This window comes from Camelus bactrianus, chromosome 17 (assembly GCF_048773025.1).
Source record: "Camelus bactrianus isolate YW-2024 breed Bactrian camel chromosome 17, ASM4877302v1, whole genome shotgun sequence".
Taxonomy (NCBI): Eukaryota; Metazoa; Chordata; class Mammalia; order Artiodactyla; family Camelidae; genus Camelus; species Camelus bactrianus.
The window spans coordinates 25,022,794-25,047,769 of record NC_133555.1 but is presented as its reverse complement, the minus strand read 5'-3'; the positions used below and the strand labels follow the sequence as shown (position 1 = coordinate 25,047,769).

At 37.8% G+C, this 24,976-nt stretch overlaps 1 protein-coding gene across 5 annotated transcripts in view; it reads right to left on the bottom strand.

Moving 5' to 3' along the window:
• FHIT (fragile histidine triad diadenosine triphosphatase) overlaps nt 1-24,763 on the bottom strand; it is a 1,253,716-nt gene extending 1,228,953 nt beyond the window's left edge. For 3 of the 5 annotated variants that reach the window (XM_045505414.2, XM_010968301.3, XM_045505417.2), the window contains exon 1: nt 24,624-24,763. The gene's annotated coding sequence lies outside the window, so the exon portion shown is untranslated. Of the gene's footprint in view, nt 1-11,865; nt 11,927-24,623 lie in introns of all 5 variants that reach the window. The other 2 variants (XM_045505415.2, XM_045505413.2) reach the window with 1 other exon arrangement.
• Between the last annotated feature and the right edge of the window lie 213 nt (nt 24,764-24,976).

Sequence of the window (24,976 nt, the reverse complement as noted above, 5' to 3'; positions counted from 1 at the left end):
ATTTATTAAGCATCTACTATGGGCCAGACACTGACCTAGGTAGAATGCTGAAAGCAGACACAGCTCCTGCCTCACAGAGTTTACAGCCTGGGGTAAAGGACAAATAGTAGCAAGGTGATTGAAATTGAGGTAATGAAGACTGCAAATGAAGTACAAGGTACTAAGGGAGCTTATAAGATAAGAACTAACCTTCTTATCAGTCAGAATAAGTTTCCCTATAGAAGAGACATTTAAGCAACCACCGCAGGTCAGGATAGTAGCAAGGTAAGATGTGACGGGGGGTGGGGGGGGGTAGTTCCAAGCAGAGGGCCTTTCTCTTCAAAATGTTTCCTTTCAAAGAAACCAGGCTTCAAGATGGAATAGAAGGTATAATGGAGTAAATGAAGCCAAGGAGTCCACCCTGGGAGTTATCTTTTCCTTGTTTTAATCACTATTTTTAAATAATTCAATGATTAAGAGAAAAGAAATTTGAAGCATTAGTATGCCTCTAGTATGCCTCAGTCCTATCTTGCCACATAAAGGCAAAAGTTAATCATAGCGACATCTTTTTGCTGATCTAAATATTAAGGTAGGTTTTACTTTTTAGAAAAATCTAATTTATCTTGACTGTGCTGGTTAAAATCCATGGGTTATTTTTAAAAACATGTTTTGACAGCAGTGAAACTTGCAGCACACACAACACCAAGAGCGTAAATTTGTTCAGGGTACAAGTACATGAAAATTAATACAAGCAGTTGGTAAATGTGATTTAAAAAAAAAAAAAAAACCTACCAACTTCAGGCCATAACATGTGGAAATTAAGAAGAAAAAGTTTTTCTTCTCTAACACTTGGTCATGAAAATCCTGATTAGTTCTTGCAGAAAATTGTTGTGGATCATCACTCAGGTCTCTTACAACACACAACTTTTTTTCCATGGGTTCAACAAAAGAGAATGGAGAGAGGAAACTGGGTTTATCTATGAGTATGCTTGCCCTTTGTACTAAAACCCAGAGTGTGATGTTTGGCTCAAGTTCTTTCCAGACTCAAAATCCATCCCCAGAATCTGAAATTAACAAAAACTGCATTAGCATAACTGAGGGCTGAATTTGGCCCTAAATGCTCCATGACTACATAGGGCTACAAGTATGGCAAAGTTGTGTGTGTGTGTGTGTGTGTGTGTGTGTGTGTCTTTAGCATTAATTACCAGCAATGACCTTAGCAGCTACTCCAAAATGAATATAACCTAGGGCTACTTTTAAAAATATAGTGTACAAACCACAAGAATTAATAGTCCCATTCTACACCATTACTTAAATCTTATCAAGAGTTCAGGAAGGCATAGTTTAAGAGGAAGATTGGCCAAATTATAAAGTACCTACAGGAGGTCAACCAGAACGGTGGTGGTTCTGAACTTCACAGAAGCAACAGCTGAAGTATCTGGGGAATATTCAATCCGGAGAAAAGTAATGAGAGGCATGAAAACCGCCTTCGTAAATTTGATGGAGGTTCATTGACAAAGCCAATTCATTTTATTGAGCACTTCCTCTGCGCAAGGCACTGTACAAGGCAATGAAGATACAACACTGAGCAAGTAAGCCCTAGTCCTTTATTACCATATGGAAGAGAAAATGGACTTTCTCTGTGGTACTTCACAGGGTATGGTCTAGCAGAGCACAGCACAGATTCTGTAATCAGAGCACTAGACTCAAAGCCTATAGTAAGTTGAGTGGTGGTCACCAAAACAAAAGTCTGCATCAAATCTCCAGCACCTGCAAGTGTTATTTCATTCAGAAAAAGGGTCTTTGCTGATGGTATTAAGAATCTTGGTATGAGGTCATCCTGCATTATCTAGGTGAGCCCTAAGAACTAGTGTCTTTATGAGAGAAAAGCAGATAGAGATTTGAGACAGAGGAGGAAAAGATATATAGAAGGCCAAGTGAAGTAAATAGTTACAGAGCCACAAGCCAAAGGATGCCTGGAACCATCAGAAGCTGGTAGAGGCAAAGAAGGATTCCCAGAGCCTCTTGAGTGAGCATATGACAGGCTTGGCACTCTGTGACCATTAATTCCTTAAAAAGTACATACTACATAATTTCTTCTGGGAGCCATTGTCTCTTGGATAAGAATGGAGGAGTTACTATTTACCTAAACCAAAACATGAAAATATCTCACAATCACAGGTAGGGGAGAAGGGCAGGCCAGTGGGTCTTCCAAGAGGATAAACTTACCTATACAGTTCTCTCCCTCCTTGAATTCAGGATATTTCAGATACTACCAACTACACCCTGGGAGGCTAGGTCAAAATGTGCAACAGGCCAGGCAATTAAGATAGGAAATTAAGATATAGCTGCCTACTCCTATTTGTGGTGTAGCTGCAGGGCCAGAATAACATGGTTCACTTGGGCCAGTATGGCTGAAAAGACACAGGTTTCAAATAAAGCTAGACAGGAGAATAAATAAATAAAGCTATGGAATATTCACATATTAGAACATTATACAGTAGTCAAACCAAATATAGTAAGATACAGAACAGTGTGTATGTGGTGTTACTTTTTGCGTAAGAAAGGAAGGAAAATGATTTACATACATATTTGCCTGTGTGCATGAAAAGTACTGAACAGATGCAAAAGAAACTAGTAAAAGTGGCTACCCTAAGGGAAATGGGGGCAGAAATGGGAGTGTGGGGACGGGAGGAGGAACAAAATTTCACTTTATACCTTTTGTATTGTTTTGATTTTTGAATCAGACAAACGTATTACCTACTGAAAAGAAATGTGTATTAAAATACAAAACTAAAATGAGGTTATAATAACTCACATTGCTGGTAGTAAGTAAAATGGTACATTTGAAGAGGGCAATTTGATGATATATATCAAGGACCTTAAAACTGGCATTTCCTTGGACCCAGTGATTCCACTTCTGAAAGGAATTTAATCTAAGGAAGTAACAAGATTTGTGTACACACACACATACTCACACAGATGTACAATGTGGTATTATTTTTCATAGTTAAATTTTTTTAAATCTACATGTAAAATAATAGCGATCCAGTCAAATAAATTACGGAACATTTAAATAGCTGAGGGATGTGTGGCTGTTAAAAATTATACTATAAAACATGTACTGTAAAGACTACAGAGAGATACAGGAAAGTAATATTCATAGTATATTATTTAAATTATTCATTAAATTTTTAGTAAAATCTTTAAAACATCTGCCAGGTGCTAGGTACTGAGATGGATGCTGATGGAAAAGGCCAGTTATGAGGCAGTACATAAATAAAAAATCCCACTTTTTTATGTATTTATAACTAAGCTGGGAGGATAAACACCAAAATGAGAGCAGTGATTACCTGTGGGTGGTAAGATTATGGGTGAACTATATTTTCTATAATGAACATATATTACTTCTGCAATAAGAAAAAAATCACCACTTTTAAAAATCAGGCTAACAGCTCCCAAGATCAAAAAAGTGTCTCAGTCATCTGTTCTCTCACCCCTCCCTGATGCCATGAACACAAGTATGATGCCCACTTCAACCACAGCCATCCTGTGATCATTAAGAAAAGGACAAGAACACTGTAGACACATTCTCCTTGACATCTCTGAGCTGCTGAACTAAAGCCATAGCACCACACATTTCTAAATTTCTTAATATGTTGAAGTAATCCTCTAATTTTTTAAACCACCATAAGTCAAGTTTTCTGTTACTTGCAGCTGAAAGCATTCTGAGCTGACAGAGTAAAACATATAAATACAAAATATGTTAAGGTTAGTACCAGCAACCCAACAAGTTTATTTTGATCGATGAGTAGAGCCTCTAAACTGTTATTGTTAATGGCCCCACCAGCTTCCTGCTCCATAGTCTCTCCTCTAAGCTCCCAGGAAACAGAGCCCAGGAGTATCTGTTAGTGGGGATTCTAGATGAACAGGGGAGCAATGCCTACAGTGAAGAAAAACTAGGTACTTATTCCTACAGCTTACAATATGACCCAACATTTCCACTTCTGAGAACATATCCTAAGAAAGCAATCATGAATGAGATTATGTATATATGCAAATAATCCTCATTAACATATATCAGAAGCAGAGGTGGGGGAAACCTAATGTTAAACAATCAGGATAGGTTAAAAATAATTGCATGTTCTAATAGTGGAGTACTTACAGTCATTAATGACATAGGAAAATGCACACTATACCTTGACGAGTGAAAAATAGGTAACAAAACTACAAGTGTGATTCCCAACTTAGAAAGCTAACAGAACAAACAAATATACACATACAATTTAAAAAGATAGGTGGGGGTGTATAACTTAGTAGTATAGTGCCTGCTTAGTATGCACAAGGTCCTGGGTTCAATCCCTAGTAACTCCATTAAATAATAAACAAACAAACAAACAAACAAACAAACCTAATTACCTCCCCCACCCAGAAAAAATAATGTAAAAAAACCCAACAGACTGACAGGTCTCTTTTAAGATGGAAAGGGTATACACTGAAATATTGATAGTGCTATCATGAGGGAGTGGAATGGCAATGTAACTTCATTTTGGGGGCATTTTTGTCTTTCTTTATCTTTTAAAATAAATTTATTTTCTTATACAGTTGGTAAGAAAAATTTTTTTCAGATAGCATCTTCTTATAAAATAATCTGGGCCTCCAACCAAGATGTTGGCCTCATTGACAGCAACTTTGTCCAGTGTCTGCCTGCGGATCCAATGGAGTCAACAAGAAACAATTCATTTTTGTGTTCTAAAAATAGAATGATGCCAACAGCTGCAAGCCAAGCTACAGAAAAAGATAAAGAAATTTTGTTTCCAAGTGAATTTGCATTATATAAATGCATTATGTTTTAATTTCATAAATACAGTTTTTATGCTGCCAATTTGAGAAAAATATTGCTGATTCCTTAAATAAGTCTATTCTATATTGAAATTCTGCCCTTTACATGAAATAGAATGATCTTGGAAACAATAAATGAATGTTAATTTGCTATGTCAATTGGTAAAAAGCAAGTCCATTAACATTCTTGTCATGATCTATCAGACTTCATTATACAAGAAAAGTAGCCATCAAGCAGGTTTGATCTTTCAACCAGCTGAGGATATCAGCTAATGGAGCTTAAGCTCCCAGGTCAGATGACATGCATCCATATCACAGTGCCACCACCTGCCAGCTGGGTGTCCTTAAGCACTTACTTAACCCCTCTGTTTCAGTTTTCTCATCTGTAAACAGGGATAATAAGTACCTACTTCCTTGAGTGGCTGTGAGGATGAAATGAAAGAATTTGCACAAAGGTCTTAGTTTGGGTCCTGGCTTATAGTAACCTGATAAAAACTAACGTCTCTTCTAACTTGGTTTTAACTCATAAGTGGAAATAGATCATGGACCAGGGACATTAGATTTTTTTTTTTTACTTTTAACAAAATATGTTTTATTTATTATAAGGTAATATATATAATCGTTTAAATTAAATGACAATACATAAACTTCAGAAAAAACTAAAAAGCAAATCTCTTGCCTCATTCTTTCCTACTTCCCTGTTGTTATACCCAGAAGTATCTGTGTTCCACTATTTTGTCTTCTATTTTCCCCATTTCCCCGCTGTAGATATATCATATTTCTCCGAGTTTTACTGAGAAATAATTGACATACATCATTGCATAAACTTAAGGTGTACAGCACGATGGTTTGATTTATATATATTGTGAAATGATTACCATAATTGATATAGTTAACCCATCATCTCATAAACGTACAATAAAAAGAAAAGCAAGTTTCTCCCTGTAGTGAGAATGCTTAGTATCTACTCTCTTAACAACTCTAATATATCATATAGCAGTGACTACAGTCATCATGTTGTATGTTATATCCCTAATACTTATTTATTGTGTAACTGAAGTTTGTACCTTTTGATAATCACAAATCTGATCTTTCCCTATGAGTTTGGTGAAGGTTTGGGGTGGGGTGGGGGGGAGTTGTGTTTTGTTTTGTTAGATTTCATATATAAGTGAGATTCTATAGTATTTACCTTTCTCTCTGATTTATTTCACTTAGCATCATGCCTTCAAGGTCCATCCATGTTATTACAAATAGTAGAATTTCCTCATTTTTTATGGCTGAATAATATTCCACTGTATATATAAACACAAGAATTTCTCTATCCATTCATCCATCAATGGACACTTAGGTTGTTTCCATGTCTTGGCTATTATATATAATGCTGCTGTAAACATGGGGATGCAGCTATCTTTTCGAGCTACTATTTTTGTTTCCTTTGTATATCTACATGGAACATTTGATTCTAAGGAAACTCCAGCATCCAAGTTTAAGAACCCATGTGGTATACAAATACTTGATGTTAAGTATAGATTTGACATTATTTACTGTTCCCTATGCTAAATGGTATGCATAGGGAAAATATTGGGTCTTTCAGACCACTGGAAATCTGCTTCACCATGTTTATTAGAGAAAGTAACAACCTTATTCACTTTGTCTTATCTAGTTCTATGCAGAAAGCACTACATTATTCAACATATTGTGATTAATAATAAAAATGATTTCTAAAACCACTGCTAACATGTATTTGATGTTTACTATGTACTAGGAAGCATCCCATGTATTTTCATGTATTACCTCATATAATCCTAACAACTAACCAGTGAGGTCAGTTTTCTTATTATCCCTATTCTTTAGATGAGAAAACAGAGTCACAAAGAGACAGAAAAGTGCTCAGACAAGATATAAACATAATATATAAGAATAGTAATAATAAAATAAAAACATAGTAACAACAACAAAAGTGCAGTATCATTAAATCCCAGTGATATGCCAAACCCAGCACTAAATGCTTTCTAAACATCTCTTGTGTTTACAACATCCTTGTACTATTCCCATTTAGTGGATGAGAAGACTAAGAACTTACGTAAATTAGCTAAGGCAAGATATAGGTCTGTCTGGCCCCAAAGCCAGCCTTGCCAGGCAATTATCCTTCTTCAGAGGGTAAGAGGAAAGGCTTATCACATCCCTGAAGCTCTCCACCTGATCGTAGGATTTTGGAGAGGCACAGGACTTTAGAATTATCAGATCCAGGTCCCTAACTTTACAGATGTAGAAAGGGAGGCCCAGAGAGAGGACACGACTTGCATAAGGAGGTGAGAGAGCCAGAACTAAAACCCTGGTCTCCCAATTCCCAGGACAGTGTTCTTGTGGCATGGAGGCCCTCTCACGTTGAGTCGGCCATGTCAGACACTGTGAAAGCAGGAAGGGAGATCCTGACAGCTGCAGAGTGATGGCACCAGCCTGTTGTCTCTCCCTCTGCTCCCTCCTGACCCTGAGGAATGCTGCACACGCTTCCTGACACATTCAGAACTGGTAAGAGTAGAGAAGCTTGGGGAAAGAATCCACAGCAAAGGCAGGAAGCATCCAGTGCCCTTTGGATCTACCCAGAGCCAATTTCCAACATAATTCTCCTGAAATAGATGGAGATCAGTGAAGAACAAGGTTGACTCTGGCACGTGTGGGTCTCTTTTATAGACACAAATCGCAACACAGTCCAAGTCTTGGAGAACATGACCTGAATCAGCAAATCTCCTGAATCTTTTCTGACTAAATGCACATCTTTCCTAGTTTGTGCACTGGATAAAAATAATTAAATCGTCTCATGGAGAAATTTTAAAAATAGAGTTCAGTATTATGTAATCCTTGAAATACAACAGTTGTTTACCCTGCTTTGATTTCTCGGCTTCCTTTGATGACAAATATTAATATTTATCATTTTTCCGATGTTGGACTAATGAGAATCTTAAGTGTTTATGAGGAGGTATTTAAATATTATAGTATGGTAGATGTGTTTGTTTTCTGATTCATATTCCTCTGTACTTAACATCAACCAGCATTTATTTTTGGTGCTAATTCCTGGGCTGTAGTTCATCAACACTTTCAGTAAACTTTATATGGCCAGAACTGCTGGCCTCTACATTTATCTCATGGCCAAATATGAGAATCTACCAAATAGCACAATACTGTGAGAAAGAGCTAGCTATGATCATCAAAGTGAAAACTGGCACACATGGATAACTACTTGCCAGCAAGTAGACAGAGCAACATTCCAGATACAATGACACTGAACACAGGTAATATATATTGAGTGCTGACTACGCATCTGTGCAAGGCATGCTTTACACCAACAGGTTCACTTGATCCTCACAAAAAAATTCTAAATACTAAGTGGTATTAGCATCTTTGTTTTACAGAAAAGAGAGACGCGAAGAGGTTGAGTACTTCACTCAAGATTACATAGCTAATGAGAAGCAAAGACAGCAGTCAGTGCTCAGAGCCAGACAGAAAGCTACTCTCTATATTCCCTCCCTGCAAGCCCCTAGTTGACTCCCCAGCGTTTGAAAATTACTATTACTAGTACAACATTAATGACCCATCTGCACGGAGCAGCAGCCTCAGGACGACCCAGACTTTCAGATCTTGATGGTAATGATGAGACATACATAACTCTTTCTGTCCACCATAGGCCTAGGGATAGGACCATCAAGGGCTCTGCCCTCAGGGAGCAAACTTTCTTGAGATGTAAAATAGACAATATTAATGCAATAAACAAAGCATTATCTCCAATAAAGAGAGATAGTCCCATTTAATTCATACCTACCTGTTATGTAGGTACTATTATGTCCATTTTGTAGAGAAAAATAAAACTCTGCAAAGAAAAACAACTTGCCAGAGATCACCCTAGCCTGCAACAGAGTACTATATGTATTTGTGAACTCTAAACAACACTACTCATTACATTAAAACAGAATGGCAATAGAGCGGAAGCCATAAAGACCTAGAACCTTGCTATTCCAAGTGTGACCCATGGACAAGCAGAACTGGCATCACTTGGGAGCCTGTAAGAAATGCAAAACCTTCTGGCCTAACCACTTTTGTATATAATTCCAGCCAGGCTCTGACCCATACGAATTGGACCCAGCTGTTTCATCTGCACTAGGAATCACAACTAATTCCTCTGGGCCAGGGAAACCTTGGTCTGTTGCCTCAGGGAAGTTCAAGGCTACAGGAAGCCATAGCTTAGAGGAAGCTTCCTGCCCTGCACGGAGGGCCTCAGCTGCAGATTTATCTGTGGCCACTGGCTGCAAAGCTTCCTGGCCTTGTTTTTATCCACTCAGCTGGCAGAACCCAGCAACCGGGATTTCAAACTGCAGGGGCCACCTGTTGTTTCTGTAGCCCCGGTACCATTTCCCCTCTTCTGAAGGTAACATCACCTCCCATTAATCAGGCCTCTCTGTGTGTAGAGCCCTGCAAGCTGCGCTCAGATAGCACCATTCACATACATATTTGTGAAATGAAAAACAAAAAACCTTCCCTTTCCCTCCACCCAACCATTTTCTTGTTGTTATACCTCTGCTTACTCTCTGCATTTGCTTCTCTCCCTCTTGTTTTTCCCTGCTCTCCTGCAGATCACTACCTCTTCCTTCACTAGGCTTCTTCCCGGGAGAGGTTGGACAAGGATTGTTACTGCTCCAGGGCTGAGAGAAACAACCTTCTTCCAGCAGGTTCCAGCAACTTTCTCTGCCTGTCCTCTGGGCTCCAAGCACATACACAAACTCTAGCTTCTAGGCATTACTCAAGCATTTCCTGGCACAACCAAGCAGGTACTGTCCTTTAGTTAATGTGGAAACTTAAGACAGCAGTGAGTTTTGCTTTCTCTTTTTTTCAAAACTGAAGACATGCAAAGGAGTCTTCAAGTCTTACAGAAAATAAAAATTGTGTTCTTACCACATACCACAAATTTCAGTGATGAAATGAATGTAGACCATACTCTCCTCCCGTCCGTACCCAACTAAAATATGCATGCATTAAACCTCATGAGGAAGTACTGATACTTCCACATTATCTATTATGGGTTTTAGCTCCAATGGCAGTGAGCCTGAGAAAGTGCAAAATATACTGAATTTTAATAGAAACCTGATTGTTAATAAAAAGAGGTAAATCCATAATGAGTAATACTAATAAACACATAAAAAGACTCCAAAAGAGTCATTAAGTTCCAGAATACAGTCAACATGTGCCTTTTGTGATTTCTTAATTTTCTCTTCACCAATTTCTCTATTTCCTTTTCTATTCCTACTTATTTATCATTACAAGGAAAACCTTGGCATACATACAAATACCCTCCAAATATGTAATTTTTAAACCGTATTAAACCCTCCAGCAAAAACACTTTTCCCACTCTTTTTTTCTAGTCAACACAGTAGGAAAATAAAACTACTACATTGTGAAATGACCTCCTAGTGAGCAGAGAACCTCAAAGAACGTTGAAAAAGGAAATTACTGTATAGGTAGTATGCCTTCAGGCCAAGAATGCTCCTGGAAACTGGATATAAAATTCTAAATATAAATATTCAGGGGTCTGGCCAAGACGGCAGAGTAGGAAGACCATGAGCTCACCTCCTCCTATGGGCACAACAAAATCACAACTACTTACAGAGCAACTCTCTATGAGAACAACCTGAAGACTAGCAGACCCCCACCACTGGGTGGGCAACTCACAAATGGGAGGATAATCATAACTGTAGATGTTCTCCTAAGGAGCAAGGGGTCTGAGGCCCACATCATGCTCCCCAGACAGGGGTCCTGCACCAGGAAGACAAGCCCTCAGGACACTTGGCTTTGAAATCCAGCAGGGCTTCTATATGGAAGAGCCAGAGGGCTGTAAGAAATAAAGACTCTTGTTCTTAAAGGTTGAGTGCAAAATCTCACATGTTCTGAGTCCCAGTGCAGAGGCAGTAATTTGAAAGGAGCCTATGTCAGTCCCACTTTCTGATCTGGGAGAGCCTCCTGGAGAGGCAGCTGGCAACTAGAACACCCTCTGAGGACACAGATGCTAGTGGCAGCCATTCTGGGGAGGTCGTTCTATAAGGACCTGGTGCTAACAAGCACTATTTTGGAGTCCTCCCTCTAGCCTATTAGCCCAGGGGGTTTACCTACCCACCAGCAGGATGCCACCAGCCCCAAGTGCCCGTAGCCCTCCAGCCAGATGCTCAGGAACCTAACTCTGCCCACCAGTGGGCCATCATCAGCCATGGGATCTCTTGGAGCCATGCAGCTAGCCATTGCCTGGACCCAGATCCACCCGTCAGTGGGACAGCAGTCACTGCACAAAACCAGGCAGCCAAGTAGGCCAGGGGCAAGGCAGTATGCCCAGAGTAGTTAGCCCCATCACAACATAAGACAAGCAATCCATATAAGGAGCACCCCTATAACATATAGCTCTGATGACCAAGGAAAGTGTGCTGCCGGGCCTCATAGGACATCTCCTACATAAGGCCATTTCTCCAGAATCAGAAAATATAACTGATTCACCTAACACATAAAATAAACACACAGGCAAAATGAAGAGAAAGAGGAATATGTCCTAAACAATGCAACAAGACAAAAACTCAGAAAAAGATATAATTGAAGTAGAGATAAGCAATCTACCCCAAAAAGAGTTCAAGGTAATCATCATAAAGATACTCAAGGAAGTAGAGAAAAGAATGGATGAGTAAGAAGATTGACAAAGAGCTAGCAAATAGAAAGAAGAATCAAACAGAGCTGAAGAATGAAATAACTGAAATTAAAAATACACTAGAAGGAATGTATAGGCTAGAGATACAAAGAAACGGATCAGTGAGCTGAAAGATAGAGTAATGAAATCACCCAAGCTGAACACAAAAAAGAAAAAAGGATTTTCTAAAATGAGCAGAGTTTAAGAGACTTCTGAGACAACATCAAGGGCACTAACATTCATATTATAGGGATTCCAGAAGGAGAACAGAGAGAGTAAGGGGTAGAGAACTTATGTAAAGAAGTATTAGCTGAAAACTTCCCTACCTTGGGAAAAGAAACAAACATCCAGGTCCAGAAAGCACAGATATTCCCAAACCAGATGAACCTAGAGAGGGCCACACAAAGACATTATAATGAAAATGGCAAAAATTAAAGACAAAGAATCAAAAGCAACAAGAGAAAAGCAACTAGTTACATACAAGGGAACTCCCATTAAGTCAACTGAATTTTCAGCAGAAATTTTGCAGACCAGGGAATAATACTATATACTCAAAGTGATGAAAGGAAAAAAATCTACAAACAAGAATACGCTAACCAACAAGGCTACCATTCAGATTTGAAGGAGATATAAAGAGTTCTATAGATAAGCAAAAGCTAATAGAGTCCACCACCAATAAACAGTTTTATAAAAATGTTAAAGGCACTTCTCTAAGTAAAAAGGAAAAGACTACAACTAGAAATATGAAAATTATAAAAGGGAAAAATCTCATTGGTGAAGTTACACATACAGTAAAAGATCAACCACTTACAAAGCTAGTATGAAGGTTAAAAGACAAAAGTAGTTAAATAATCTACTTTCACAATAAGTAGTTAACAGATACACAAAACAAAAAGATGCACAATATGATGCCAAAACATTAAATGTGTGGGGGAGATAAAAATGCAGGATTTTCAGAATGCCTATAAACTTAAGAGATCATCTTTTAAAAATCTAATATATATGTTGATATATATGAACCTCATGGTAACCATAAACCAAAAACCTATAATAGACACACACACCAAAAAAAAAAAAAAAAAAAAAAAAAGTACTCAAACAAAATACTAAAGACACTAATCAAACCACAAAGGGGGAAAGCAAAAGAAGAAACAAAAAAAGAATTACAAAAACAACCAGAAAAGAATTAATAACATGGTAGTAAGTATATACCTATCAATAATTACTTTAAATGTAAATGGAATAAATGCTTCAAGCAAAAGACACAGAGGAAATGGAAAAAAAAATTTTTTAAACCTATATATATGCTGCCTACAAGAGACTCACTTCAGATCTAAAGGTATACACAGACTGAAAGTGAGGGGATGGAAAAAGGTACCTGTTTTTGAGATCTGTTCTTGGGAAAAGTGTGGTTTGTGGGAAGTTTGACCTGATCTTCATCAATAAACTCTCATTTAGATACATACACACACACACACAAAATGTGCAAATGGAAATGAAATAAAGCTAGGGTACCAATACTTACACCAAATAAAATAGACAACAACTGTAAAGAGACAAAGAAGAACATTATATAATGATAAAGGGATCAACCCAACAAGAAGATAAAAACATTTATAAATATATATGCACTCAACATAGAAGCAACTAACTACATAAAGCAAATAATAACAAACATAAAGAGAGAAGTTGACAGTCACACAATAATAGTAAGGGACTTTAACACCCCAGTTACATTAATGGATAGATCATCCAAACAGAATATGAAAACAATGGTCTTAAATGACACATTAGATCAAATGTACTTAATAGATATATAGAGGATTCCACCCAAAGGCAGTAGAATATATTCTTTTCACGTGCACATGGAACACTCTCCACGATAGATCATATGATAGGTCACAAAATGAGTCCCAGTAAATTTAACAAGACTGAAATCATAACAAGTACCTTTACCAACTACAATGGCATGAGACTAGAAATTAACTACAAGGAAAAAGCTGCAAAGAAAAAACCCACAAACACATAAAGGCTAAAAAAATTGCTACTAAACAGCCAATGGGTCATTGAGGAAAACAAAAACACATGGAGACAAATGAAAATGGAAACACAATGATCTAAAATCTACAGGACACAGAAAAAGAAGTTCTAAGAGGGTAGTTTATAGTGATACAAGTCTTCCTCAGGAAATAAGAAAAATCTCACATAAATAATCTAACCCTACACCTAAAGAAAGTAGAAAGAGACCTAGCAAACCCAAAGTTAGTAGGAGAAAAGAAATAGTAAAGATCAGGGCAAAAAAATAAATGAAATAGAGCCTAAAAGTAACAACAGAAAACAACAGTGACATTAAGAGCTGATTCTTTGAAAAGATAAACAAAATTGATAATCCTTTAGCCAAACTCAAGAAAAAAGAGAGAGGGATCAAATAAATAAAATTAGAAATGAGAGAAAAGTTACAAACAACATCACAGAAATACAAAGGATCATAAAAGATTACTATGAACAATTATACAATAGAAGGGATAACTGGAAGGAAGAAATAAATTTCTAGAAAAATATAATCTCCCAAAACTAAATCAGAGAAAAATAGAAAACATAACACACTAATTAATTGAATCAGTAATTTAAAAAACTACCAACAAACAAAAGTCCAAGACCAGACAACTTCACAGTTGAATTCTACCAAACATTTAAAGAAGAGCTAACACATATCCTTCTCAAACTATTTCAAAAATTGAAGAGGAAGGAATGCTTCTAAACTTATTCTCTGAGGCCAACATCACCCTGATACCAAAATCAGACACCACAAGAATAGAAAATTACAAGCTAGTACCACTGATGAACACAGATGCAAAAATTCTCAATAAAACATTAACAAACCAAATTCAATAATATATTAAAAGGATCAGACACCACTATCAAGTCGGATTTATCCCAGGGATGCAAAGATAGTTTAACATCCACAAATCAATCAATGTGATACTGAAAAATAAAAATCATGACTCATAATAGATATATAAAAAGTTTTTGACAAAATCCAACATCTATTTATGGTAAAAACTAAGTGGGTATAAAGGGAACATACCTCAATATAATAAGTGTCATATATAGCAAACCTATGGCCAACATTGTGCTCAAAGGTGAAAAGATTAAAGAATTTCCTCTAAAATCAGGAACAAGACAAGGATGCCTACTCTCACCAGTTTTATTCTAAAAATACTGGAAATTCTAGCAAGAGCAATCAGACAAGAAAAATAAATAAAAGGAATCCAAATTTAAAAGCAATGTAAAAGTGTTGTTGTTTGCAGATGAAAAGAATTTCCTCTAAAATCAGGAACAAGACAAGGATGCCCACTCTCACCAGTTTTATTCTAAAAATACTGGAAATTCTAGCAAGAGCAATCAGACAAGAAAAATAAATAAAAGGAATCCAAATTTAAAAGCAATGTAAAAGTGTTGTTGTTTGCAGATGACATGATATATACATATATGCAAAAATCCTAAAGATATTACCAAAAAAATTAGAACTAATAAATGAATTCAGTGAAGTTGCAGGATGCAAAATTAATATATGAAAATCTGTTGCGTTTCAATACACTAACAAGAAACTATCAGAAAGAGAAATTAAGAAAACAATCCCATTTATAATTACATCAAAAAAGAATAAAACATTTAGGAATACATCTAACCATGGAGGTAAAACACTTATACTTGGAAAACTATAAGCCACTGATGAAAGGAACTGAAGATGACACAAACAAGTGGAAAGATACACCATGCTTATGGATTGGAAAAATTAATAACATTAAAATGACCATACTACCCAAGGCAATCTACAGATACAATGCAATCTCTATCAAAATGCCAATGGCATTTTTCACAGAACCAAAACAAATAATTCCAAAACATATGGAAACACAAAAGACCCAAATAGCCAAAACAATCTTGAGAAAGAAAAACAAAGCTGGAAGTATCATGCTCCCTGATTTCAAACTATACTACAAAGCTACAGTAATCAAAATAGTATAGTACTGGCACAAAAACAGACACATATATCAATGGAACAGAACAGAGAGCCCACAAATAAACCCACACTTACATGGTCAATTAAGCTACAACAAAGGAGGCAAGAATATATAATGAGGGAAAAAAAACAATCACTTCAGTAAATAGTGTTGGTAAAATTGTACAGCTACATGCAATGGCATCAAACTGAACAACTTTCTCACACCATACACAAAAGGAAACTCAAAATGGATTAAAGATTTTCATGTAATACAAATGGCCAATAGGCACATGAAAAAATGCTCAATTATCACTAAAGCAAATCAAAACCACAATGGGTATCACCTCACACCAGTCAGAATGGCCATTATTCAAAAGTCCATAAACAATAAATGCTGGAGAGGGTGTGGAGAAAAGGGAAGCCTCCTACCCTGCTGGTGGGAATGCAGTTTGGTTCAGCCATTATGGAAAACAGTATGAAGAGTCCTCAAAAAACTAAAAATAGACTTACCATATGATCCAGTAATCCCACTCCTGGGCATATATCTGGAGGGAACTCTAATTTGAAAAGATACATGCACCCCAAAGTTCATAGGAACACTATATACAATAGCCAAGACATGGAAGCAACCTAAATGTCCACTGACAGATAACTTGATAAAGAAGTTGTGGTATATTTATAAAGCGCAATTAAAAAAGAATAAAATAATGCCATTTGCAGCAACATGGATGGATCTGGAGGTTATCATTCTAACTGAACTAAGCAAGAGAAAGAAAAATACCATATGATATCACTCATATGTGGAATCTAGAAAGAAAAAGGAGGACACTAATGAGCTCATCTACAAAATAGAAACAGACTTGCAGACATAGTAAACAATCTTATGGCTATCTGGGGAAAGGGGGTGTTAAGGGATAAATTTGGGAGTTTGAGATTAGCAAATGTTAACCACTATATATAAAAATAGATTAAAAAAACGAATTTCTTCTGTATAGCACAGGGAACTATCTTCAATACTTTGTAATTTTTCATTAATTCCTTAATGAAAAAGAATATTAAAATGAATGTGCATATATATATATACACACATGACTGGGACATTATGCTGTATACCAGAATTGACACATTGTAACTGACTATACTTCAATTTTTAAAAAAAGACTTTAATTTAAGACCTGAAACCATAAAATTTCTGGAAGAAAACACAGGCAGTACACTCTTTTACACTGGTCTTAGCAATATTTTTTGGATGTCTTCTCAGGAAAGGGAAACAAAAGCAAAAATAAACAAATGGGACTACATCAATCTAAAAAGCTTTTGAAGGAAACTATCAACAATATGTAAAAGCAGCCTATTGAATGTGAGAAGACATTTACAAATGATAAAGCCAATAAGGGGTTAATATCCAAAATATAAAAAAATGTATACAACTGAACATCAAAAAAAAAAAAAAAAAAAAAACTCGTTAAAAAATGGTCAGAAGACCTGAATAGCCGTTTTTCCAGAGAAGGCATACGATGGCCAAAAGACACGAAAAGATACTCAACATCACTAATCATTGGGGAAATGCAAATCAAAACCACTAGGGATACAACCTCACACCTGTCAAAATGGTTATCATCAAAAAGACAACAAATAACAAGTGTTGGCAGAGGATGTGGGAAAAAGGGAACCGTCATTGGTGGTACTGTGAATTAGTGCAGCCACCATGGAGGCAGAATGGAGGTTCCTCAAAACATTAAAAATAGAACTTTCATATGATCCAGCTATTTCATTTCTGGGTATTTACCCAAAGAGAACAAAAACACAAATTTGAAAAGATATATGCACTCCAATGGTCACTGCAGCTTTATTCACAACAGCCAAGATATGGAAGCAACCTATACATCCTTTGATAGATAAATGGATAAAGATGATATTTTATATTACTCAGCCATAAAAGTGAACTCTTGCCATTTTCAACAACATGGATGGATCTAGGAGGTATTATGCTAAGTGAAGTAAGTCAGAGAAAGATAAATCCCCCATGATCTCATTTATATGTGAAATATAAAAAACAAAACAAGCAAATAAACAAAACAACAGACACTGAGATACAGAGAACAAATGTGTGGTTGCAAGAAGGAAGATGGGTGAGGGGGTCGGTAAATAGATGAAGGGGATTAAGAGGTCCAAACCTCCAGCTATATAATAAGTCTCAGTGATGTTATAAGGAATATGGCCAATAATATTGCTATAACTTTGTATGGGAACAGACTGTTACTAGACTTATTTATCTTGGTGATCATTTCATAATGTATGTAAATGTCAAATAATTATGTAGTATACCTGAAACTATCATAATAGTGTTTTAATAAAAAATAGAAATTACTTTCATGAAAAAAAATATATATATATATTCAGATACAAACAAACATAGGTATACACATTTTATATGGGAGAAGAAACTTTTAAAAGGAAAGGGGTCCATATATTATAGATAATCCAGAAAATTAAAGGTATTTAATCAAATTAATTATTCCACCCTGAAATGGGAGATACGTAATTATTTTTTTAAAAAATCTTTATAATAGGCAGCCTCTCTGGAAGTGGTTCCTTTCAAACTACTGCATTAGAATATAAGTAAAAAAGATGTGTGTGTGGAATATTACTCAGCCATAAAAAAGAATGAAATAATGCTATTTGGAGCAACAGGGATGGATCTAGAGATTATCATATTAGGTGAAGAAAGTCAGACAGAGAAAGACAAATATCATATAATATCACTTACATATGGAACCTAAAAAAAATGATACAAATGAACTTATTTACAAAAAGGAAATAGACTCAGACATAGAAAACAAACTATTGTTACCAAAGAGGAAAGGAGTTGTGGGAAGGGATAAATTAGGAGTTTGGAATTTGCAGAAACAACAAGGACCTACTATACAACACAGAGAACTGTATTCAATATCTTGTAGTAACCTATAATGGAAAAGAATGTGGGAAGAGAATAACTGAGTCACTTTGATATACACCTAAAACTAAGACAACATTGTAAATCAACTATACTTCAATAAAAAGAAAATTTTTAAAAAAGAATTTTAGTAGTAAAAATGGATTGTATTTTATCTGAACAATACTTTAAAACTTTTTCAATAACATGGCCACAGCTCATGAAAACATGTAACTCAGTTTCTTTTGAACATAGTTTTCATGGGTTAATACTTTTTTTCTTTCAGCTATGAGGAATGGAATGAACTAAATACCAGAAAGAGAAATGCAGTCTGAAACTCAACATTAAGAAGAATCCTGACTCAGGAACACACAGCTAGAGATAAAAAGGCATGGGGAGTGCCCTGGAAAGCAATCTCAAAGATAACCTAGGGCACAACCTATAGTTCATCACATTCCAAGCAAGCTTTGTGACTAGGCTGATTATCTCTTTCACTCCCAAAGCCTTCATAATGCTGCTTTCTAGATTATTTCATTTCCCAACCAGGCCCTTAGATTGTACCTGATTCATTTCATGATGTTAGGCTTTTTAGAATCAGTGGTTCTCAATCCTAGATGCACTTCATTATAACCTGTGAAACTTAAAAAAGAAATTACCAATTCCTGCCTCTCCTCCCACACTTTGATTTTTCTGGAAAGGACCAGCGCCAGGTGATTCTAACTTGCAGCAAGGGCTGAGAATCACTGGTTGGACAGCAATCCAAATAGTTTAAAACTATGTAAAGAAGCACACACTATAGTTGGGCTATATAAATTTACATTAGGAGGTAAGATGCCTCAAATTCTTGTCTTAATCAGATATAAAATGGTATTTTAAGGATCCTAGATTTTTTCCATTAAATTCAGAGAAGGACAATTGCATGGGAGAAATGTATCTATTTTGCCCATAATACTCAAATCGTTACAAAGGATTTGGCACTTCACATGTGAAACAGAAGAAAAAGCAGTAGAATTAAAGGTAATCTATTCCACATAGTATTCAAAATATGATAAACAAGAAAACATGGAGCAGGGTACATAATATCATGATTTTCATTAATAACCGTAAGAGTAAAATCAAAGCTACCATTCACTGAGTACCAATCACTGTATTAAGCATGGTAATGCTTTCCATGGGTGACCTCACTGAAAATTTAAAACATGATTAAAGCAATAAAATTATTACCCCTATTTCACAGATAATAAAGAAAATGAGGCTCAAAGAGATTAGATCACTTTCCCCAGAGTCACACAGCAAGTAAATGGTAAAACCAAGATTAGAATCAGTCTTCTGCTCTCTGGAGTCCAGTCTCTTAATCAACATCATCTCTCACCTAAATAGAAAGCTCAAGAGTCTCTTACTTGCTACTCAAAGTATAGTCCATGGGACCAGCAGTATCTACCTGTTAGAAATATTGAATCTCTGGCCCATCCTACATCTGCTGAATCAGATTTTAAGATCAGCAGGAGATTCATATGCACATTATAAATAAAGAAGAGCAGACCTACCTAGTTTTCCCACATCAATTATTACCTCTCACAAATTCATCATCCATTCTGCATCCAAATGTTTTAAAAAACAAATCCATTCATTTTATTTCCCCACTTAAAGACTTTTAAATGCTTGCCCAAATGCCCTTGGAATAAAGTGCAAAATTCTTTTACAGTTCAGGAAACTGGACTCTGCACAATGTCACCCATGCCTGCCTCTGCAGCCTCACCTGTCCCACCTCACTCGTTCACTGATTTGTAGACCTCAGGCACAAAGACATTCATTCTGCTCATCAGATCCCAATACACTCTACCTTCCTTCCTTTCTTCTTTCCTTCCTTCCTTCCTCCCGTCCTTCCTTCCTTCCTTCCAGTCCTTCCGTGTCTAGAATATACCTCCTACCACCATGACCACCTCCATGTCAGCCACATTGAAACGCTGTATCTCTAGTGCATAATAGTGCAGTGGCTGCCACAGAGCTAGGAGGAGGATGTACGTGCTCAGTAAACACATGCTTAGGATAATGGAGGGCCCGAACTGTTTCCTTTGTTCATCTGCTCTTTATTCTTGCTATAATCCTCATTTTGTTTCTCCTTCCCCATTCCCTGCACCACCCCTTTTCTATAAGTCACCTCTCAATCAGTAACCTCATGGCTATTGAAGTTGTCAGCTTTAGAAAAAAGCACTACCACGTCCACATGGCTGTTGCCCCCGGATTACTCACCAGCTAGATGACAATTGCTTCACTTCAATCCTGGGGCTCCAGGATAGGCCCACTCCTTTCTAAAAGTGGACAGAAGGCCCCAGTGACAGAAGTCAGCTGCTTTTCAACACGAGATAAAATCTATAGATGAAACCAGAGACCAGGGACCTCTCAGCAGGCAATTCAGAGCCAAAAGCTTCACTACCTCTTGGCCTACACAAGAGAGGTTCACTAGGCTGACAAGATGAGTCATCAGGAGTTAAAGTTAACTTCATATTTGATATGTGATGACCAAGCTGGCTACTCTAAGAAAACAAATGACAAATCCTTTTATAAAATAGATGTATGTCTCTGGTTTCAATCTTGAATAAGTATGTTTTCATATGCTAGTTTGTATTATTAACAACAAAATAAGAGTTACTCTTCAGCTACTGAATGCAAGCTATTGAGTGCCTGACAACATGCTCAAAGCTTTAAACACACTATTTTATTTAGTCTTCATTCTCACTTTATGAGGCAGAAATGCTTGTTATCCTTGTTTTACAGAAGAGGAAACCAAGGGCTAAGTAAACCTCTAAGAGGCAGAGCTGGGATTTAAATCATAGGCCTCTAGACTACCACTCTCTATTGACTCTCTGCTATGTTTTTCTATTTGGATCACTTTCTCATTTTAGAAGTCACAGACCCAAACATGCCCAAAGAAACAGCCCCTCAGAGGATGACCTCAAAGGCTGAGATTTTTCTCTGCAATGTAGACATTGATAGTAACCTGCTACATCTTATATTTCAAAGCTGCATTTCTACATTAAAAGAGAAAATTGAGATTCAGGGGAAAGATGTGGGAAAAGAGCTCAGAAGTGCTATGAATGCAATTCTACAAATACTTTTTCAGAGTGTACTAGTGGTCAGGCACTGTGCTGAAAGCTGATTGGTCAGACTGTCAGCCGGGAGCGTGCTGGGCAGACAAGGGGTGATGGGGAGAATGTCTCCCATAGTGACGGTCTCGGGAATGTTTAACCAGTAATTTATCAAACTGTTACTTTATCATCTCATTATGTAGAAATCATTTTTCACACACGAGAGGTGAGAGTTATCTGCTTTATTGTCTGTGAATACATAACTTAAAGGGCCAATGTGCCTTCTAAAACAAAAGTCTTGTACAATTCAAACAACTCATGTGTTCAGTTCTGACTTGACCTGACATTAAGACGGTTAGATTTTAATGTGAATACAAACAGAGCATTAGACTTTGTTCTCAAGTGTCTAAAAGAACAAAAGAGAAATGAATACTGGGAGCCAAAACAAGATTAATTCCCAAAATAGAAATGGAGCATATTGAAGCTGCATGTACATAAAAATAAAGATATAGACACAGAAACATTTCATAAAGCATTCCACCAAACAGTTACAGGAATAAGGTGAAGACAAGGATACAAAGTGAAAAAAAGCATGAAACTAAAGGGTCACATACAGTACAATGAGGCCTCCAGAAACGTGCCACCTTGCAGAAACAGAATGCTTTTGACACAAGGGCATGACATAAACACTGTGGACCATGTTGTACCTCACTTTCCTTACTTTTGAAATGAAGAAGTTAGACTTGATGATTTATAAGGTTCTTCTAGCCCTAGCCTATTAGCTACTTTTTATCTATGAGGCCCTGCAACTAAAGAAAAATGAGCTAATAAAGATGCTCAAAAAACATTTGAAGAATTAAGGAAATATTATATCCTTACCAATAATAAGAAAAGAGATTTTACAACAATTGGTCCTGGTCTGTGGCGTAGAAAGAATAAATTAGTGGAGAAACCATTATCTAAACAGTTTCTCATCTGGCATTCCTGATAGATGACTGATGGTAGAATGAAAATAACCCCAGACTTGGAAACAAGATGTTTGGGTCTAGTCTCATCTCTGACACAAACCAACTGTGTGACGTTGGGCAAACTGCTTTTCCACCTGAGCTAGTTTCCTCATATCTAAAATAAAGGTATTATAAAGCTATATATAGCTAACGTTTGTGGAACTTTTACTGTATGTCAGGAACTGATCCAAGATCTTTGCTTTAGATTTAAATGATCTCAGAGGCTTTTGCAGCGCTAACATTTAATGTCTAACTACAAAGGCAACATGGTATAATGGAAAGATTCCAAATTCTGTACTCAGAAAGGCTGGGCTCCCTCAAGCAGACTGGATTACAATCTTCTATTAACTAGCTGAGTTAAGTTGGACACGTTGCTTAACTTTTCTTGCCTTAGGTTTCTAATCTGGAAAATGCATATGAAAATGGCTATTTCTCTCATATAGATCTTGAGAGGATTAAACTATAATAAATAAATGTAATATCTATTTATTTATAAAAATATATATTACATTTTATTTGTAGGTGTGTGACCCAGGAAATACCATCTTCTCAAATTTTTCCCTCATCGACAAATGAGAAATACATTATTATTAAGAGAGTATGAAGATGCTCTGTAAATCGAGTGTTATTTGTGCTTGAAAGAATGCACAATCCCTATGTAATACAGTTGGGAAAGCATATATGCAATAATCCCCTACATAGTACTGGGGAAAGCATACACAATCAACATCGACACCACCAATAAGAAACAAGACATTTTTACTAAATGCATCTTGCTAGTCCCAGCTCCAAGCAGGTGGACGCGGAGGCTGGCAATCAAGAATGCAAGGCCACATGGACGTTGTAGTCCTGAGTCAAGGGGCTGCTCCACAGAACGCCTGGAAGTGAGACTTCAACCCCCAGGAGACACCTGGCCAAGCCAAATGGCACGCTGGGAGGTGGAGTACCAGCCCAATGGGAAACAAGACGCTGGACTCCAACTCCCAGAAGCCCCGGCTGCCCGGGCCGCCAGCTACCGTAAAATGGAGCCACAGAAAAGGGAGAGTTCAGGTACACCAGCTTAACCGGTGAGAGCAGCGGCCGCTCTCGGTAGTCCCGCTCCAAGCACCCGTCATTCTTTCTAAAATGGCCATTGGGCGGTTTTCGTGCCGGTCCCCAGCACATTTCTGAGAGACCCACAATAATCAGACAGTAAGTTTACAAGCGGCAAACTTTTACAAGCAAGACCGCATTTAGACTTCGCTTCCTGGTAGCATCGTTGGGCCACTTGAGCAGGGAGATTTAAAGCTCTTTTTCCCCCAGATAAGCATTGTGAATGTCTGGTCCAAGGTCATGCAGCAGAGGCAGAATTTGATCCTAGAGAGAAAGCTGCAAATCCAGTTTCACTAAATGGCCCTTTTTTCCCAACAGGAACATACCTTAACAATACCCACGTTTTCATATAAAAAACATTAAGCTAGAAAATAGGGGTAAGGAAGTCCAACAGAGTACCGATTTTTCCCACCATAATGAACTCTTTTTTGTGTGTTTTTAAAATACCAAGTGTAAAATTCTCTTCCAAAATATTGCTTTGCCTGTGCCCTGCTTGTCTCCTCTCCTAGACACGAGTTCAAACTCTCCCTTTCTGAGGAACCCAGAGAGGGGTGTTTAACACATATCTTTATCTACTGGGGAAGAGATTCCTGCTACTTGCCAGTGAAACTGAAAACCATCCAAAAGCGGCCAGTGTCAACTACCACCACCAGGCCGGTGCGTCCTTGGAACTGCTGGCGTGCCTCATGCCTCAGTTTACCGATTTATAAAATGCAGCGGACGAAGGGCCGGGTTAGGGTTGGGGCCAGGGCTCTGGACCAGGCCGTGGAAAGGTTCTGTGAGGTGGGAGGGTTCTCCGGGCAGACCGCCCCTCCCACCTCCCAACGCGCTGCGCGGGCCCAGTCAGTCCCCGCCTCACAGGGTAGCCGGGTTAAGGACCACACGCGTGTGGAAACCCAGACCGGCGCGCGAGAAACACACTGCTCGACTTGGGCTTGCCCGCCGCCCCTACCTTCCAAGATGTTGGCAGCTGGGAAGTGAAAGGCAGAGGGAGGGAGCGCGGGGCAGGACCGGTGCCTGGGCGAGTGCTGCCTGAGAGGGGTGGCTGCCTGAGAGACCCAGCAACAGAGAGCAAAAAGTCCCGCGACTGGAGACAGCCGAGCGGGGACTACTATTCCCAGAAGGCCTCGCGGTAGGGGCGGGACCCAAGATGGCGACTCGTCTGGGGACAGGTGTGGGGGCCAATAGACCCAGAGCGTGCACCTTCAGTGGTCCAATGAGAAGCCGTAGTAACTACCCCTGTTCGGGGCGGGAAACGCCGTCCCTCTCAGGAGAGAAGCTGAGGTGAGAATTTCTTTGGAAAGG